Source organism: Salvelinus sp. IW2-2015, unplaced genomic scaffold (assembly GCF_002910315.2).
Source record: "Salvelinus sp. IW2-2015 unplaced genomic scaffold, ASM291031v2 Un_scaffold2470, whole genome shotgun sequence".
Lineage (NCBI taxonomy): Eukaryota > Metazoa > Chordata > Actinopteri > Salmoniformes > Salmonidae > Salvelinus > Salvelinus sp. IW2-2015.
In genome coordinates this window covers 79,327-84,683 of record NW_019943788.1, presented here as the reverse complement: position 1 = coordinate 84,683, position 5,357 = coordinate 79,327, and the positions used below count along the sequence as shown (strand labels likewise).

General features: G+C 44.4%; 1 long non-coding RNA gene across 2 annotated transcripts in view; it reads right to left on the bottom strand.

Annotated features, from left to right (window-relative positions):
• Positions 1-3,835, bottom strand: part of LOC139025287 (uncharacterized) — a 10,008-nt gene extending 6,173 nt beyond the window's left edge. The window contains exons 1-2 of one of the 2 annotated variants that reach the window (XR_011476802.1): positions 3,429-3,835; positions 2,241-2,294 (exon numbers count right to left, since the gene is read on the bottom strand). This is a non-coding gene — a long non-coding RNA (uncharacterized lncRNA). The remainder of the gene's footprint in view (positions 1-2,240; positions 2,295-3,428) is intronic. The other variant, XR_011476803.1, reaches the window with a different exon arrangement.
• Positions 3,836-5,357: the final 1,522 nt, after the last annotated feature.

Below are 5,357 nucleotides of genomic sequence, written 5' to 3'. Positions count from 1 at the left end.
AGGTTAATGTCTACCCCAGCCTGCAGCATCCCGAGTCGCTAAGAAGGCAGCTACCCCAGCCTCGGCTAAGAAGGCCAGCCCACCCCTAAGGTCCTCGGCTAAGAAGGCAGCTACCCCAGCCTCGGCTAAGAAGGCAGCTACCCCAGCCTCGGCTAGAAGGCAGCAGAATCCACCTCCGACTCCTCCGACAGTTCTGACTCGGATACTGAAACCAAGACGACGCCTGCTAAGCCTGCTCTGACCAATGGGAAGCCAGCTACACCTAAAGCCTCCACCCCTGCTGCCAAGGCAACGACACCGGCCAAGGCTGCCGAGTCTTCATCGTCCCAGGACAGTAGCTCTGAGGAAGAGGAGGCGAAAGCACCGGCAGCAGTCACCACTCCCATCACTAACGGTGCTTTTAACTCGTAGAAGGTACCAGTCTGGAACCTGGGAATCTGGTCAATGGTCATTCAATTTATATATTACTCATTGATTCTTAAAGAATATAACTTATCAATTAGTGATTGGGGGGGGGTCATAGTTACATATTGGGATATTATTTTTGATGTATCGTTTGACATCGTATATATTATTTTTGCCCTAGTTAGCCGTACCTGCAGCAAAACTCATGTTATATCCCCTCATTCATAGTTCGTCTTTTAAATGGGGAGCCAATTGTTTCGACACTTATTCCATGACTAAACTCTTGTTTCTGACGGCGATCTCTTGTCCCTCTGCAGAAGACTTTATAGTGACAATATGTCTGAACACGAAACACAATAAAATCACCAGTATCGAAGCCCAGTACACATACAGTTGAATCGGAAGTTACATACACTAGAGTATGTGAAGTCATTAAAACTGTTTTCAACCACTCCACAAATTTCTTGTTAACAAAACTATAGTTTTGGCAAGTCGGTTAGGACTCTACTTTTGCATGACACAAGTCATTTTTCCAACAATTGTTTAGACAGATTATTTCATTTATAATTCACTGTATCACAATTCCAGTGGGTCAGAATTAGACATACACGGGTAAGTCTGTGACTTAAACAAGATTATAAATTCCAGGATCATGATTCACTTAGAAGCTTCTGTAGGCTAAACATCATTTGAGTCATGGAGGTGTACCATGTATATTCAAGGCCTACCTTCAAACTCAGTGCCTCTTTGCGTGACATCATGGAAAACCTAAATAAATCAGCCAAGACCTCCGAAAAAAATTGTAGAACCTCCACAAGTCTGGTTCAATCCTTGGAGCAATTTAACCTAAACTCCTGAACACCAATCATCTGTAAAACAATCATAGATCGCAGGTATAAACACCATGGGACCACACAGCCGTCATACCGCTCGGAAGAGACGTCAGTCCTAGTTACTATAGAACGTACTTTTTGTGCGAAAAGTGGCAAATCAATCCCAGAACAGCAGCAAAGGACCTTGTGAAGATGCTGGAGGAAACGGGTACAAAAATCTATATCCACAGTAAAACGAGTCCTATATTGACATAACCTGAAAGACCGCTCAGCAAGGAAGAAGCCACTGCTCCAAAACCACCTAAAAAAAGCCAGACTACGGTTTGCAACTGCGCTGGGACAAAGATCATACTTTTTGAAGAAATGTCCTCTGGTCTGATGAAATAGAACCGTTGCCATAACACCATCATGTGGTAAAAAACATCGGCAAGTAAAGACCGTCCACGCAGTACTACACCCCATCCGGAAGCACGGGGGCTTTGTCTGTCCAGGGACGTAGGCTTCATCTGTGTCTGGGTTGGAAAACTGGTTCCTAAGAGTCGTACAACATACATTTTGTAATCATCCTTCTTGCTGTTTGGACATGTGGGTCAGTGAGTATGTGCTCTATGCTTGACAGACGAGGGAGTGCTATAGCTGTGTTGGTTGCTCATCTTAATATGCACCCATAGAACAGTTGGGTACATACACAGACAAATAAGCAAATCATTTAGTACTATACTTTAAAATAGTCAACATGTCAGCCACGTAGTGACTATTTCAGGTCCTCAGTGTGCAAGAGTTTGATCGTTTGTGATCATGTGTGTGGTCCTCCAATCACATTTGGTTCTTCCAGAGATGGACAATTCACACTTACCAAGCTACCATTATTCGTGCCTAAAATACGATGTGGTGGCTCCAAAAAATATCAACCCAACTTATTGTTGGGAAGCTTGTGGAAAGGATACCCGAAACGTTAGGACCCCAGTTAAACAATTTAAAAGGGCAATGCTACCAAATTACTAAATTGGAGCGAGGCTGGGGTAGCTGCCTTCTTAGCCGAGGCTGGGGTAGCTGCTGCAAGGTTCAAGGTTAAATTGGTGATACGGAAACAAATGCAATGAAATGCTTACTAACAAGCAACCTCAAAATATAAAACAGATATGATACACAACAGTAAAATAGGCCTACACAGTACATGAATCAACATACATGTAGGCCTAGGTCACAGTGAAGTAACACCATGAGAGAAAGAGTCTGCCTTCTGAAGGCATCAGCTTCGGTCAGCGCCTAGCTGGCATACTCGCTTAAAAAGACCTTCGCTTGTCCATATTGATACGCCGTAGACAGTATACACTTCCTCAAAGTAGTCAGAATTAATACAAGACAAAGCAAGAAATCTATCATTAATTTTGACGTTTATGAAAAAAGGAGTAGTCTCTCGATGAATGACAAACAGTTAAATGAAGAACTCYCTACTGTTGACCAATCAACGACGAAGGGGCGTAGACTAGAGATCTTCACAGAGCCACCTGTACCCAAAACCCAATCCGGGACCTGAGCAGGTCCGGATCCAGAAATCAAAATAATATCACAAGTCTAAGTCGGATCTGATATGATTATCACGGGTAATGTCAATATGTAATTTCAACTGAATTGTCCAGAAAGACTCGAATGCGACYGCTGCAGTAGAGTAAAATCGTATAATTTATACTGCTGCTCTTTAGCAGCACGTGTAGCTTGTTGTAGTTGGCCAATCATAAGGTCATCGAATCAGCAATAGGCTAGTCATAGAGCCTCAAAAGCCTCTGTGTGGCAAAAGTTAGGCTACACAGCACGACCCCTGCTAGRGCGTCACCTCTCTACCTCCTCTCCCTCACGCTTTAATAAAGTAGCTTCAAAATGAACTTTTCTGCTTCCCTCACCTGGATCGGACCGGGTCCGACCAGGTCTATACGGAACGGATTGAGCTGTCCTCGGGTCTGTTCGGAACAGGTCTGTATTTATTCATACATATCAGGTACGGGTGGGGAAAGCCCCAGGTCCACGTTGGAACGGGTCCAACTTTTTGGACCCGTGAAGGACTCTAGCGTAGACTTTGGCTACCTACTTCAGCTTGACTAGATGTCAWAAAAAWATACTTKCCGAAGACCAAAACGTCATAATATACGAACAAACTGTTTCGAATGGGAAGTATGCTGACTCCTTTACCTTCTTCCTCATCACTAGAGCTGTCGTCACTGCTGCTGGACTCGGCAGCTTTGGCTGAAGCAGGAGTCTTGGCTGAAGCAGGAGTCTTGGCTGAAGCAGGAGTCTTGGCTGAAGCAGGAGTCTTGGCTGAAGCAGGAGTCTTGGCTGCGGGCTGAGTTTTGGTGGTCTTTTTGGCTGCAGCGACCTCGTCCTCTGAGTCCGAGCTGTCGCGTCAGAATCGGAGCTGCTCTTGGCTACGGCCTTGGTTGGGGCTAGTTTGTTCACCACGGGGTGGCTGGTTTGGAGGCTGGTTTAGTAACAGGGGCCGGGTAGCCTTCTTAGCTGGAGCCTCATCTTCAGATGAAGAGTCGGAGTCCGAGCTACTTTCTGCAGCAGCTGGTTTAACAACTGGGGTGGCGGTTTGGAGGCTGGTTAGTAACAGACAGGGGCGCCGGGTAGCCTTCTTAGCTGGAGCCTCATCTTCAAGATTAACCCAGGCGCGCATGTGCTCACGGAGTTAGACCTATGAGAGCTGCGTTTATTACACATAGTGGATGTGCATCCGGGAGAAACACATATTTGCTATGATATGGTCTACATTTGTTAGATGGTTACATAAGACGAGATCGGTTACTTAAACGCAATATCAAGAAGTAAGGGACGGTTTGGTCGGGGGGTGGATAAGCTGGTAAGCCGTTATACACATATCGGCATCTAGGAACCCATATACGATTGGCGGTTGCTCCAATTCGTAACATTAACATACGTTTGTTTGGATCACGCGACACCTTTAGCACTTTTAGCAAATAGCACCTTTTCAACTACATTACTACTTTTAGCTACTTTGCAACTACTTAGCATGTCACTAACCCTCCCCAACAGGCTTAAGCCTTTTAGCTAACCTTGCTGCTAACCCGATTAACCTGAGCCCAGCAACTACCTAGATCCAACTCTAAACTCCTAACTCTCAACTCCGACTAACCTGTCAACTCATGCCTGTAACCCGCTCGCTTTAGGCGCGTGGGAACTGTCAGCCACCTAGACGAAGCGGTCGCCTAAAGCTAAGCCTTGGGTAAACATTATTCTCGGTTATCAACTGTGGCAACAATTGGCCTCCTTGCAAAGTATAATACGCACTGGTGGAGAGCCACGAATAGTGACGAGAATCTAAGTATGACGTTAGAGTTAACAACATTAGGAAAGTCCTAAAATATAATAACGAAATGGTAATTTTTACGTAAAATATAATTCAAATTAATTGCATACTATACGAAACGTAACATATTCAAACTAGGTGAAATGTTTTACGGATTTTCGTGCATGATAATACGAAATTGTCTGAGACCGAGGTTGCCAAATTAAGGAACCTCCAGAAACACCAGGAACCTCTTCCCTCTCGCCTGCGTTCCTTTTCATCCTTCATCTTCTCTGTCTCTTAATGAACAGTCCGGGATGCCCTCCATTTCAGCTACCTTTTTCATATCTTGTTGTAGCCCTTACACTTTCACGATTTTGCCCTTAACCAAATTGCGTTCATCTCCAGAGGGCTAGCATATACCAGAAGTATTTGTTAGTTATATCTCAAAGTTCTGCTCAGTTCTCTTAACATTATGATTTTGGGTTCATTCTTAAGACAATAGAGAGTCGCTTTTGGTGTACATGTTTACTTTGAGTTACAGATTTAGATTTTTTCCATAGTTCTCCGTGAAGTGGTAAGTGATGGTGTCGAAAGCGCTAGGATGATGAGATGTGCCAGTGAAAAGCCTTTAAGTTGGCATTGATCTCTCTATTAGCACTCTCTCTGCTGCTGTAGCTGTGGGCTTCACTTGGAACATTCTGAGACACTATCTATATATGGAGGTTAACACTCACTGCACACTATTGATTATGGAGAACATACTGTCACTAAGATGGGATAGTTGTAACTCTACAGTACGTGAGGTAACTACT